The sequence below is a fragment of the Equus caballus genome, chromosome 7 (assembly GCF_041296265.1).
Source record: "Equus caballus isolate H_3958 breed thoroughbred chromosome 7, TB-T2T, whole genome shotgun sequence".
NCBI lineage: Eukaryota > Metazoa > Chordata > Mammalia > Perissodactyla > Equidae > Equus > Equus caballus.
Window position 1 is genome coordinate 51,005,287 of NC_091690.1, and position 15,098 is coordinate 51,020,384.

The 15,098-nt window shown below is 40.8% G+C and overlaps 1 protein-coding gene across 2 annotated transcripts in view; it reads right to left on the reverse strand.

Annotated features, from left to right (window-relative positions):
• The window catches only part of LOC100630733 (zinc finger protein 709), a 29,569-nt gene that overhangs the window by 6,491 nt on the left and 7,980 nt on the right, over positions 1-15,098 (reverse strand). Inside the window, exon 2 of one of the 2 annotated variants that reach the window (XM_023646475.2) lies at positions 7,044-7,217. The exons of the other annotated variant lie outside the window; for it this stretch is intronic. The gene's annotated coding sequence lies outside the window, so the exon portion shown is untranslated. The remainder of the gene's footprint in view (positions 1-7,043; positions 7,218-15,098) is intronic. 2 annotated transcript variants of the gene reach the window in all.

The following is a 15,098-nucleotide window of genomic DNA, read 5'->3' on the forward strand; positions in this document are numbered from 1 at the left end:
GATAGATGAGGCTAGAAAGTTATTTGCAACTTAAAGGTCAGACATGAGGGAGAAGGCGTGACAACTTAGACCATAAAAATCCCTATATGCATGTGCCTCAAGGCTACTTCAAACTAATTTCAGATCATATAGTGCTAAAACAGTGTGCCATAAGAGCTCTTTTTGGTCAACTGCTAATAGTGTACTTGCCTTGCTGCCCTTGAGGAGCAGGTTAAGAGCTGCAGCTTCCACAGGAGCTCACTGAAGTCCACAAAAGTTTGATGGTCAATGGCCATGATTATAGAATATGTAAAGTATTCAACAGTGCTTTCCTCCAAAAGAACATAAAATCTCCATTCTCCAACTTCAAGAGGACATGTTTTCTGACCAGCCACTCTGGATGATGCCCTGCCAACTTCTGATCTGACACTTAAGGAGCTTAGAAGCTGTCATTCTTGATCTCACAAGAAGAAAATGAACAAACTTGAAATGAACAATTCTTCTGAGATCCATGAGACCCTGGAGGTCACAGGGGAAATGAGTGTGTCAAAAAATGGAAAAAAAGAGGGGCTGGCCAGGTGGCACAGTGGTTTAGTTCACACACCCCACTTCAGTGGCCTGGGGCTTGCAGGTTTGGATCCTGGGCGTGGACCTAGCACCACTCATCAACCCATGCTGTGGTGCATCCCACATAAAATAGGGGAAGACTGGTACAGATGTTAGCTCAGTGAAAATCTTCCTCAAGAGAAAAAAAGATTAGCAACAGATGTTAGCTCAGGGCCAATCTTCCCCACAAAAAACAAAAAGCAAAAAAACAGGAAAAAAGAAACAGCATTTTTTTTGTTTTTAAAATTATTTTATTGATGTCATATTGGTTTATAACATTGCGTTATTTCAGGTCAACATTATTATATATCAATTTTTGTATAGATTACATCATGATCACCATCAATAATCTACTTTTTATCCATCACCATACCTATGTGCCCTTACTCTTTCACCTAACCCCCCATCCCCTTCCTCTCTGGTAATCACTAATCTGACTTTTTATCCATTTGTTTGTTTATAATCCACATATAAGTGAAATCATACAGGATTTGTCTGTGTATGGCTTATTCAACTTAACATAATACCCACAAGGTTCATCCATACTGAGGCAAATGGGATGATTTTGTCTTTCGTGTGGCTAAGTAGTAATCCACTGTGTATATACACATCTTCTTCCTTTTTTTTTTTGTTTTTCAAGGAAGATTAGCCCTGAGCTAACATCTGTCAATCCTCCTCCTTCAGCTGAGGAAGACTGGCCCTGAGCCAACATCCATGACCATCTTCCTCTACTTTATACGTGGGATGCCCACCACAGCCTGGTTTGCCATGCGGTGCCATGTCAGCACCCAGGATCCGAACTGGTGAACCCCGGGCCACCAAAGCGGAATGTGCACACCCAACCGCTGCACCATCAGGCCGGCCCCCACAACGTCTTCTTTATACATTCACCAGTTGATGGATACATCTGTTGTGTCCACAAATTGGCTATTGTGAAAAATGGTGCAATGAACATAGGGGAACATAAATCTCTGTGTTGTTGATTTCATGTTCTTTGGATAAATACCCAGTACTGGGATAGCTGCATCATATGGTATTTCTATGTTTAACTTTTTGAGAAATCTCCATATTGTTTTCCATAGTGGCTGCACCAGTTTGTGTTCCTTCCAGTAGTGTCTGAGGGTTCCATTTTCTCCACATTGTCTCCAACATTTGTTATTTTTCATCTTTTTAATTGTGGCCATTCTGACAGGTGTAAAGTGATATTTCATTGTAGTTTTGATTTGCATTTCCCTAATAATTAGTGATGTTAAACACCTTTTCATGGGACTGTTGGCCATCTGTACATCTTCTTTCAAAAAGTTTCTGTCCAGATCCCCTGCCCATTTTTTGATTTTTTTTTTTTTAAATAGCCTAAGTTCTTTATATATTTTGGAAACTAACCCCGTTGTCCGATATGTCATTTGCAAATATTTTCTCCCAGTTGGTAGGGTTGTCATTTGTTTCATGGTTTCCTTTGCCTTGCAGAAGATTTTTAGTCTGACGTAGTCCCATTTGTTCATTTTTTTCTTGTTTCCCTTGCCTGAGCAGACATGGTATTAGAAAACATGCTCCTAAGACCGATGTCAAAGAGTGCTGTCAATGTTTTTTTCTAGGAGTTTTATGGTTTCAGGTCTTACATTCAAGTCTTTCATCTATTTTGAGTTAATTTTTCAGTACGGTATAGGATAATGGTACACTTTCATTCTTTTGCATGTGGCCGTCCAGTTTTCCCTACACCATTTATTAAAGAGATTATCCCTTCTCCATTGTATGTTCTTGGCTCCTTTCTTGAAGATTTGCATGCGTAGATGTGTGGTTTTATTTCTGGGCTTTCAATTCTGTTCCATTGATCTTTGTGTCCGTTTTTGTGCCAGTATCTTGCTGTTTTGATTACAATAGCTCTGTAGTACATTTTGAAGTCAGGGATTGTGACGCCTCCAGCTTTGTTCTTTTTTCTCAAGATTGCTGTCATTCAGGATCTTGTTTAGTTCCATATAAATTTTATCATTCATTGTGATTGGGATTGTATTCAATCTGTAGATTGTTTTAGGTAATACGGACATTTTAATTATGTTTATTCTTCTAATCCATGAGCATGGAATATCTTTAAATTCCTTTATGTCTTCTCCAATTTCTTTCAATAATGTCTTATAGTTGTCATTGTATAGGTCTTTCACCTCCTTGGTTAAATTTATCCATAGATATTTCACGCTTTTTGTTACAATTGTAAATGGGATTGAATTCTTGAGTTCTCTTTCAGCCAGTTTGTTATTAGTGTACAGAAATGCACCTCAGTTTTGTATGATGTTTTTGGACCTACCAATTTTGGTGTAGTTGTTGATTATTTCCAATAGTTTTCTAGTGGATTCTTTAGGGTTTTCTATATATAGAATCATGTCATCTGCAAACAGCGAAAGTTTTACTTCTTCCTTTCGTATTTGGATTCCTTTTTCTTTTTGTTGCCTAATTGCTCTGGCCAAAACCTCCAGTAATATGTTGAATAAAAGTGGTGAAAGTGGGCATCTTTGTCTTCTTTCTGTTCTCAGGGATATCTTTCAGTTTTTCACCATTAACTATGATGTTGCCTGTGGGTTTGTCATATACGGCCTTAATTATGTTAAGGTACTTTCCTTCTATGTCCATTTTATTTAGGGCTTTTATCATAAATGCATGTTGGATCTTGTCAAGTGCTTTCTCCATTGAGATGATCATGTGACTTTTTATTTCTGATTTTGTAAATGTGGTGTCTCAGATTGATTTGTGGATGTCGAAACATCTCTGCATCCCTGGTATAAATTGCACTTGCTCATGGTGTATGATCCTTTTAATGTATTGCTCTATTCGATTTGCCAATATTTTGTGGAGGATTTTGCATCTAGGTTGATCAGTGACATTAACCTGTAATTTTCCTTCTTTGTGTTGTCCTTCTCTGGTTTTGTTGTTAGGGTAATGTTGACCTCACAGAATGAGTTAGGAATCATTCTGTCTTCTTCAATTTTTTGGAATAGTTTGAGAAGGATAGGTATTGTCATCTTTGAATGTTTGGTAGAATTCTCCAGTGAAGCCATCTGGTACTGGATTTTTGTTTTTTGGGGGGAGATTGTTGATTGCTGTTTCTGTTTCTTTACTTGTGATTGGTCTATTCTGATTCTCTATTTCTTCTTAATTCAATTTTGGAAGAGTCTAAGAACTTATCTATTTCTTCTAGGTTATCCAATTTGTCAGCATATAGTTCCTCATAGTGTTCTACCATAATCCTGTGTATTTCTGTGATATCCATTGTGATTTCTCCTCTTTCAGTTTTAATTTTGCTTATTTGCACCTTCTCTCTTCTTTTCTCAGTGAGTCTGACTAAAGGTTTCTCAATTTTGTTTATATTCTCAAAGAATCAGCTCTTAGTCTCATCAACACTTTCTATTGCTTTTTTAGTCTCTGTATCATTTATTTCTGCTCTAATTTTTATTATTCCCCTCCTTTTGCTGACTTTGGCCTTTGTTTCTTCTTCTTCTTCTTCTTCTAGTTCTGTTAGGTGTAGTTTAACACTATTTGAGATTTTTCTTGCCTGTATTGTTATAAATTTCCCTCTTAGTACCAATTTTGCTGCATCCAATAAGAGCTGGTATGTTGTATTTTAATTTTCATTTCTCCCCAGGTATTTTTTAAATCTCTCCTTTGATGTCTTCATTGGTCCAATGGTTGTTCAGTAGCATATTATTTAGTCTCCACATATTTGTGACTTTCCCAGCTTTTTCTTGTATCTGATTCCTAGTTCCCTACCATTGTGGTAAGATGCTGGATATGATTTCAATTTTCTTAACGTTATCAAGGCTTGCCTTGTTTCCTGACATATGGCCTATCTTTGAGAATATTCCATGTGCACTTGAGAAGAATGTGTATTCTGCTGTTTTTGGATGGAGTGTTCTATAGATATCCATTAAGTCCAGCTGGTATGGCTTTTCGTTTAATTCCAGTATTTCCTTGTTGACTTTCTGTCTGGATGATCTACCCATTGATGTAAGTGCGGTGTTTTGGTCCCCTACTATTATTGTTTTGCTGTCAATTTCTCCATTTAGGTCTATTAATAGTTGCTTTATATACTTTCATGCTTCTGTGTTAGGTGTGTCCTCTTGGTGGAAAGTCCCTTTTCCCTCATATACAGCCCCTCTTTCTCTCTTTTTTTTTTTAAAGATTGGCACCTGAGCTAACAACTGTGCCCATCTTTTTTTTTCTCCTTCTTCTTTTTCTCCCCAAAGCCCCCCCAGTACATGGTTGTGTATTCCCATTGTGAGTGTCCCTGGTTCTGCTATGTGGGACGCCACCTCCGCATGGCATTGATGAGTGGTGCCATGCCTGTGCCAAGAATCCAAATGGGCGAAACCCTGGGCCGCTGAAGCAGAGCGCACGAACTTAACCACTTGGTCATGGGACAGGCCCCTCTCTCATTCTTTTTCTAAATTTTGAAGTCTGCTCTAAGTATGGCAATACCTGCTTTCTTCTGTTTTCCATTTGCTTGGAGTATCATCTTCCATCCTTTCACTCTGAGCCTATGTTAGTCTTCAGAGCTGAGATGTGCTTCCCCGAGGCTGTGTATTGTTGGGTTTTGTTTCTTAATCCATCCAGCTACTCTGTGTCCTTTGATTGGAGAATTCAATCCATCTACATGTAGAGTGATTACTTATATATGAGAGCTTGATACTGTCATTTTATCTCTTGTTTTCTGGTTGTTCTACATTTCCATTGTTTCTCTTGTATTTCTGACTGCCATTTCATTTTGGTGCTTTTCTGTGGTGATTTTCTCAGTTTTCCTTTTTTTGTGGCTCTGCTCTAATTTTTAGTTTAGGGGTTACTGTCAGGTTTGTATTAAAAAAAAATCTCATAGATGAGACAGTCCATTTTCTGATAGCCTCTTATCTCCATAGCCTAAGCAGGTCCCATTCCTTTCTTCTTCCCCAAGATATTGTTGTCACAAATTATTCAGTTTTCTGTTGTGAGTTTGTGACTAAGTTGAAGTGTTTACTGATACTTTTGACGCTTTCCTTCCCTTGAGATTTTAAGCTATAATTAAGTATTTGCTACCCTGTTCGGAAACAGAGCTGCAGTTTTTTGATTCTGTGTGTCTATTTATTACTTTGCTCAAAGCTTTGTAGACCTCTGCATTTTTGTTTCAGATATGAGGGCATCCTTGATCCATTTCTTATAGGGGAGGTCTAGTGGTGATGAACTCCCTCAGCTTTTGTTTATCTGGGAAAGCTTTTATTTCTCCATCATATCTGAGGGTTAGTTTCACTGTATAGAGTATTCACAGCTGAAATTTTTCTCTTCCAGGATTTGGAATATATTATTCCATTCTCTCCTAGTCTGTATGGTTTCTGCTGAGAAATCTGCCGAAAGCCTGATAGGGGTTCCTTTGTAGGTTTTCTTCTGCCTTGCTGCCCTCAATATTTTTTCTTTGCCATTGACTTTCACCAGTTTTAATATTATATGCCTTGGAGAAGATCTTTTTGCATTGATGTAATTAGGAGTTCTATTGACTTCACGTACTACTAAGTCCATTTTCCTCCCCAGCTTTGGGAAGTCTCAGGTATTGCTTGTATGAACAAGCTCTCTGCTACTTTCTCCCTCTTTTTTCCCTCTGGAATTCCTGTAATCCTTACTTTGCTCATCCTAATTGAGTCAGATATTACTCAAAGAAATTCTTCATTTAAAAAGAATTTTAGCTCTCTGTCCTCCTCTACCTGAAGTATTTCTTTATTTGTGTCCTCCAACTCACCAATTCTATCCTCAATAACATCAGCTCTATTTCTTATGGTTTCTAGATGATTTTTTATCTCACTGTGTTACTCATAACCAGAATTTCTGGGGGGTTTTTGTTGTTGTTAGAGCTTCAATTTTTTTGGTGAAGTACTTCTTCAGCTCATTAATTTTATTCTTGAGCTCACTGAATTCTCTGAGTTTTCTTGTAACTCACTGTGTTTCTTTATGACAATTACGGTGAATTCTTTCTCCTCTAGATTGTAAAGTTCTGTGACTTCAGTACTGTTTTCAAGAGACTTGTCATTTTCCTTCAGCTCTGAATTTTTGACAAATTGATCCTTTGCTGGCACATTTGTGGTACTATCAGGTTGCAGCTTCCACCTGCCACCACTCGGGGGGAGCAGAGCTGTGTCTTCTGATCCTGCCCTGTGTGCTGGAAGTTGTGTTGCTAGGGCTGCTCTGCATCTGCACAGGCTGGCCACAGACACTCTGCAGGTATTGGTCATATGGGCATGGCCTCTGTGCTGGGTGGGTGACACAGACCATAGCTGGGGTGTCTGTGCTCAGTAGGCAGGTTGCTCTCACATTGGTGGGGCCACTGCACTCAGCATGAGACTGGCTGAGATGCTGCACTAGGTGGGAGGGGCACCTACATGGAGTCTGATCCACCACTCAGTGAGTCCCATGGGCTGCTGTACTCTATGGGCGGGGCAGCTTCTCACCTGTGCTGTGCTCCGTGGGTGGGCACCTTAATGGGGGCTGAGCCACAGCTTTTTGGTGAGAAGTGATCCCACAGGTAGGGCTGCCACAGAACAGTGAAGCACAGCATTTTGAAATATGCCCGAGATTCTGTTCTTAACAAAGTCTGTACTGAAAAACATCTGTTTCACCAGACTCTAATGGAAAGACAAATAAAAAAAAAGATGGAACACAGTAGCCATGATGCCTAGGACAATTGTCTTTAACAAAAGATTTAAAATACACACAATGGGAATACCTGAAGGGAAAGAAACAGAAAAAACAAGTGAAATGATAATCACCTAAACATCCTAAAATTAATGACAGCCAGCACACTGTACATGCAAGAAGCTCAGAGAACACTAAATATGATAACTACAAAAGTGCACACTAGAGGATATCACATTCAAACTAGAGAATGAAAAACAGAGAACATACGGAGAAATCCAAGAGAAGGAACACAACTTAGTTACAAGGAAACAGAGATTTGAATTAAATTGGACTTCTTTTAAAAAATCATACAAGCAAAAAGAGTAGAATGAAATATTTAAAGTTTTTGGGGAAAAAACCCCACTCTCCTAGAACTCTGTCAAGCAAAATTATCCTTCAAAAATAAAGGAGATACAAGAACTTTCTTAGACAAAAATTGATGAACTCTGTCATGAGTATACCTGCTGTGAGTGAAATGTTCAAAAATTTATCAGAAAGAATGTAGGGGCTGGCCCCGTAGCCAAGTGGTTAAGTGTGCACATTCTGCTTCGGCAGCCCAGGGCTCACCAGTTCGGATCCCAGGTGCGGACATGGCACCGCGTGGCAAGCCATGCTGTGGTAGGTGTCCCACATATAACATAGAGGAAGATGGGCACGGATGTTAGCTCAGGGCCAGTCTTCCTCAGCAAAAAGAGGAGGATTGGCAGATGTTAACTCAGGGCTAATCTTCCTCCAAAAAAAACAAAAAAACAAAAAACCCAAAACCCAGAAAAACCAAAGATCTATCATCAGTAATGTAAGCATCTATGTTAGAAAAAAATTACAATAAGAACAAATTAAACCCATAGGCATGATAAAAGAAATAAAAATTATGAAAGAAATCAATCTCATGGAAATCAATGGAGAAAATTAAAGCAAAAAAGCTGGTTCATGAAAAGACTAATAAAACTGATAAACATCTAGTCAAGATAACAAAAAAAGGAAGACAGAAGTTAGTAATATCAGAGAGGAAAGGACTGTGAAATGAAAATAAAAAAGGATTTGATAAAATCCAAAATCCACTTATAAGAAACCAGTAATAGAGGAGAACTTCCACTTCTTAAGAAAGAACATCTTTCTGAATCCTGTAGCTAAATTTATAACAATTGTTCCATATGGCATAACTGTCTCTGTTAAACGTCTGAAAGAATTCACAACTAACTAATTCTGTTAGTCCTGGAATTAACAGAATATACCAAGGTTGAAGAATACATGAGTCAACTGCTTTCCATATAGCCCCACACAAACAGAGTCAGGTGATCCTTGAAAAAGAAGGAAAGGCAATTCAAATGAAAAAGAAAGTCTTTTATTTGTTTTTGTTGTTGTTGGGGTTTTTTTTTTTTTTAGGAAGATTAGCCCTGAGCTAACTACTGCCAATCCTCCTCTTTTAGCTGAGGACGACTGGCCCTGAGCTAACACCCATGCCCATCTTCCTCTACTTTATACATGGGGCACCTACCACAGCATGGCTTTTGCCAAGTGGTGCCATGTCCGCACCCGGGATCTGAACTGGTGAACCCTGGGACCCCGAGAAGCAGAACGTGTGAACTTAACTGCTGCGCCACCAGGCCGGCCCCAAAGAAAGTCTTTTAAACAAACGTTGGTGGAAATAATGGATATCTATATGCAAACACACACACAAAAATGTAGACATGGGGCTTACACTTTTCACAAAAATTAAGTCAAAACACATCACAGGTCTAAATGTGAAATGCCAAAAGAATAAACTCCAGGAAGAAAACATAGGAGGAAAGCTAGATGACCTTGGGTTTTGAAATGAATTTTTAGATACAAAACCAAAAAGCAAGGTCCACAAAAGAAAAACAAAAATTACATCATTAAAATGGAAAACTCCTGCTCTGAGAAAGACAGCGTTAACAGAATAAAAGCAGAATTCACAGAATAAGAGAAAATCTTTTTAAAACACATATTGGATAAATGATTGGTATCTGAAATATCCAAAGAACTCTTAAAACTCAATGGTCACAGAACAAACCACTCAATTAAAAACTGGGCAAAAGATCTGCACAGAAAGCTTTCACTGAAGATACACAGATGGGAAATAAGTCATATAAAAACATGCTCCACATCAAATGTCATTAGGAAATTGCAAACAAAACAACGAGGTATCATTCAACACTTATTAAATGGGGAAAATACAAAACAGAACACCAAATATTCGTGAAAATGCAAAACTACAGGTAATCCTCATTCACTGCTGGTGGAGATGGAATTTGGTGTGCCTACATTGGAAGACAGAAACTTTCTTTGAAAACAAAATACACCCTTGCTACACAAAGTAAGATCCAGCATCACACTCCTTGGTATTTTCCCAAATGAGTTAAAACTTTATGTTAACACAAAACTTACACATGAATGTTTTTCGGAGCTTTATTCATAACTGGCAAGAGCTAGAGTTTTAAGCAAGCTGTCCTGCAATAGTCAAATAGACAAAAACAATCGGTGGTCCGTCCATACAATGAAATACTGTTTAGTGATTAAAAAATGAGATATCAAGCCATGAAAACACATGGAGGAACTTTAAAAGCATATTGCCAAGGGAAAGAAGCCAATGTGACAAGGCTATGTAGTGTGTGATTCCAAGTATATGAGATTCTGGAAAAGACAAACCATGAGCCACTAGAAAGGCCTTTGGTTGTGAAGGATTTGGGGGTCGGAGGAGGGATGAGTTAATAGGTGGAGCACAGAGGAGTTTCAGGGAAGCGAAACTAGACTCCATGATACAGAAATGATGGGTCCACGTCATTACACATTTGCCAAAACCCACACAGTGTGTAACACACAGAGTCAACGCTAATGTGCAGCATGCACTGTAATGCGTCAATATGGGTCAGAAACTATAACAAACGTCCCACAGTAATGCAAAATGAGAAAAATAGTGCAAACTGTATGGATGTAGAGAGAAGGGTGATGTGGAAACTTTGTAAATCCTGATCAATTCTTCTGTAAACCTAAAATTGCTCTAAAAATACTTGAAGTTTTTCAAATAAAGAGATGGGGGGGCCAGCCCAGTGGCGCAGCGGTTAAGTGCACACGTTCCACTTCAGTGGCCTGGGGTTCGCCTGTTCGGATCCCGGGTGCGGACATGGCAACACTCGACAAGCCATGCTGTGGTAGGCGTCCCACGTATAAAGTAGAGGAAGATGGGCACGGATGTTAGCTCAGGGCCAGCCTTTCTCAGCAAAAAAGAGGAGGATTGGCTGCAGTTAGCTCAGGGCTAATCTTCCTCAAAAAAACAAAAACAAAAACAAAAACAAACAACAACAAAAAATCAAATAAAGAGATGAAGAAGACTCATTATAATTCACTCCTGATGACTTAACAGGACATCTTTCATTCAACATATTTCAATAAGCCAGTCTGGTGCTCTAGGAGCCTGAGACCCATAGGGGAGGTGAAACTTCCATCGAATGCCTTGTTGGGGAGCACAGCACTGTATCCTCTGAGAAGCACCATGGTCACTATCAGTAGTGTCAGAACTCCAAGGGGGATGACGAGTGTCCTTTTGAGTCCTTGTATTGTAGACCTAGTAAGGTACAGAACAAGTGCTACCTTGATTTCTATTTTGAGTATCTCTGAGTCAAGAGATTCCTAGAATTCCTTTACCACAAAGGGGCATCTCTCAAACAATCATCCAAGAGGTTGTGAACACATGTAGATGAGGCCAATTTTGGGCCAGTAGTAAGATGACTGCCTGATATTTGCTTAGAGTCTGTGATCCTTGGGTTTGGTTCATCATCAGGGATGTCCCAATTAAGGGATGAAGAGCAGCAACTCCACTGAGCTCCATCACATAACAATGTGTGTTGTCCTTAAAGACTTTGTACTGTCTGGTGCTGTGCATTCAGTTAATCCCAAGGAACTACCCAAGAAACCAAGGACTCTGGGACAGGAGTGACCTCATTCATCATCAAAGCATCTTTCAACGAATTGAAGACAGGTTATGCCCCTCCTGCAGGTGGCATACGCTGCAGGGCCAAAGTTAGGTCCATCATATCACAAGTAGGTGTGAGTAGCTGGGCTGAGCTGGCAGGGTGCCGTTTCCAGAGCCAAAGGCATAAAAGGTGCCTTGGTAGAGGGTCACATGCTCAGTGTTTGTGAGAGCCTCTATGTTCAACAGATGTCAGTACCTGGTGACAACAGCAGCTCTAATGGCATACAGTGTGGGATGTGGGGCAGTTTCTTGCATCAGAGGCCTATGGACAACTTAAGGCCCTCTGCCAGAGAGCCTCACATCACTGCCATCAGGGTCAGGGACCTCCTCCATGACAATGGCTTGCTTTATAGAGTGTAAAGGACCCAGGCTTAAGTGAGGTTTGAACTAATCCCTTTACTGGGCCAAACTCAGACTGTGGGTGTTGTCCACTATAACCCAGAGGGTCAGGATCTTTGTTCCAGTAGACACAAGGGTGGCAGCAGCAGTAGACTTACTTAGGGGTCCAGGTGAGCCCTGTGGAATCTTAACACCTACTGGCTGCATTTTCCTGTCTCTTCTCTTTCTCTCTGAAATAATTGCTCTTTAAGGAGTGATCATCTGACGGGCTCAGCTCATTCACAGAGCATAATCATCCTCATAATCCCAGACTCCCCTAATGTAGAGGTGACCCCAGCCTCAGTCTTGCCTTCACTCTAAACACACAGATGGAGCCCACCTGAGACATTGGACGCAGGAGCCCGTTGAGGGAGGCCTCATTCTCATATTCGTGGCATTTTTGTTTCTTTAGGTTGATATCAATTACCATCCGGGTCACTTGCTTTCAACGTGAAGAACTCCTTCAGGAATCTCATAAGGCAGTTGGCTATTAATACATTTTCTCAATTTTTGTTAATCTGGCAAAGTATTTCATCTTTATGTTTTATGAGGTAGTTTTGGTGAATACAGAGTTCTTGGTTGGCAGGTTTTTTCTTTGAATCAGTTATCCTCTGCCTTCTGACCTCCCTTTCTCTGCTGAGACATCACTTGTTAATTTTACTGGGGTTTCCTGTAAGAGTTAGGTAATTTTTTCAATTGCTTTTTCTGCAGTATATAGTTCCTACTTTCCCGTATTTTTGCCTGTGTTGTACTTTTGATGGAAAGCAGACATTTTAGGTAATTTATTATAGAAACTCTGAGTACTGGTCCCCTTCCTATTGGGACTCTTTATTATTATTAGCTTGTTTCTTTGTTCAGTGACTGGGCAGAGTATCCTAGCTAAGTCCATGTCCTCCACACAGAGGGAAACTTCTGACTTAGCCCCTAGAGTTGGGCATGGCTTTGGCTGTGCTGTCCTGGGGCAGTGGCATGGGGGGCTCTCTTCCTCTTCCCTGGCCACAACCTATGCTTAAACTAGATTAACTGCTGGCTGATTGCTCTATTGTTTTCACCAACGTCCTGGGGGCATAACTTGCTCTACCAAATACTCCAGTGAAATGCTGGCTCCTTTGTAGAAATCTCTCTGAAGTCAATGCTTGATATTTGTTCTGACCCTTGGGAGTATCCTCCCAGTAGTCTAATTCACTGGTTCTTTCCAGAAAATGAGTCAGCCTACAGTCTTGCCTGTATCTTCATTAAATACACAAATCTACTGATCGCCTTTCACCTCATGCTTCACTTTCTTGAACTTTTCATGATCTTTTGCTGCCCAACTTAATTCCTTTGGGATGCAATCGAGAGCTTTGTGTTTTATGCCTGGCTTTGCCCCTGTGTTGAGGCAAAATCTCTGTGCCAGGATTCTGGAGCTGTGGTGGGAACAAGAGGAACCCTCTCTCTGGGTGACAATGCCATTCTAGGGGCTGGGTGATCAGTGCAGTGGAGAGACAGCAGCCAGAGTCCTCTTGATTGTCTCACGTTACAGCCACCTAATGAGCTGGGGAAAGAGCGGTCAGTGCCCAGCATTCTCAGCACAGCATGAGCACAGCAGAGCCTCTGCACCAGGAGGAGGGGCTGGGGCAAGAAGGGGTCCCCACATTTCACAGGAACCAACGAGGGACTGAAATTCAGAAACAGGTAGCTGCGGGCAGATGGGTAATGTTGAAGCCCTGCTGCTCCTGGGGAAAAGCCCTGCTTCTGGAAGCTTAGGGAGGGAGAACCTTGTCTTCTGGTTTGGGGGGCAGCACTATGGAGAGGAGGGCTCACTTGCTGAGCTGAGAGCAGGGAGGGAGCGAACATGGTTCAAATCCCACACAATCTCCCTTTTCTCACTGAATTTCTATGGATTTCCTGGATTACATGTTTCTCATTCACTGTTTGCCTCTAGGATAATTTCCAGAGGCTTCATATGGTTGGGTTTTTTTGTTTTTGTTTTTTAAAGATTTTATTTTTTCCTTTTTCTCCCCAAGGCCCCCGGTACATAGTTGCATGTTCTTAGTTGTGGGTCCTTCTAGTTGTGGCATGTGGGACGCCGCCTCAGCGTGGCTCGACAAGCAGTGCCATGTCCCCGCCCAGGATTCGAACCAATGAAACACTGGGCTGCCTGCAGCAGAGCGTGCGAACTTAACCACTCGGCCACGGGGCCAGCCCCCATATGGTTGTTTTAAAATAATTTTCACCAGTTTCACTAGAGAGCGAGTCAGCGGAGCTCCTCATATTATTAAAACCCCCTAGAGCATTTAATACACTGCCCCTTTCAGCAAACCCCCTCCAGATTGATACACAATGGCACTACAGGCTGTAATATCACTTGTCACTTTATGGAGAAACAGAATTGAGAAAATTAAGTTTTTACGGTTTTTAAAAATATATTGCACAATTCAAAAAGTTATTTAGAGGATTAACACATACAGCTGTGGCTTCCCATTCAAAATACATTAGTCATTTGATTATAAACTACTACTAAAAAAGGAAATGACAGGCCCCAGATGGAGTCACTTTAGCTAGTCACACATCACCAAACTGGGGCTTAATACCTAACTTAACTTCAATTTCAACCTGCCCCAGGAATGCAGTCTTAACTGGTCATTCTGGGATTCTCTGGTCAGCATCAATGAGGCAATCTGCCACATGGGCCTCTCCAGCCCCAAAGGAAGATGAGGTCATGCACCTAATAAGTCCCTTGTGTCCCCAAAGGGAGGTAACCTATAATAACCCTTTTTTCTGTTTATGACTTCCTGTTCCCTGCCATTAAAACCTTTCCCTTTCTGTAGCCCTTTGGAGCTCCTCTCTACTTGCTAAGATGGGATGCTGACCGATTGAGGAATGGCTTGATAACACCAATTACATCTTTAAAATCTACCTGGTTGAATTTTTGTTATTTCAGATTTGTGCCAGCAACAGGATCCAAAGTGAACTGCTGACAGCTTTTGGGGACAATGAGAAACACAGGCAAGGGGTCTGAAATCCCTTCTGAGTACTCTTCGTCACAATTTTTGAGGGCCATAGATAAGTGCTGTCTTGCTTCTGAGCTCCACTGTCTTGCCAAAACCTCCCAATCTAATTGGCTTTCCAGTCAGTTCTCCAGTTGTCTGGAACCACTAGTTTCACACTGGGAACTATTGGTAGTTCAGACCACAATTCCCCATTTGATTGGAATTCCCAGTTCTTGGTTCTGTCCCCAGATTTAACCTGGGAAACTGCTCATGACAGCTGCAGTTTCCCATCTGTTTGGCATCAGCCCACAGTCCCTATTTGTTGAGGTCCATTGGTTCAATCTATTCCCCACTCCCAAGTGCCACACTGGGAATCAATGGTGTGCACAGGGCCTTTTCTTGGCCAGTCCACAGCAGCATCTTTTGGTTACTGCTGGTATGTTAAGGTGCACATGTTTGCTTTTCTTGTTTTACGTAAATAAAGG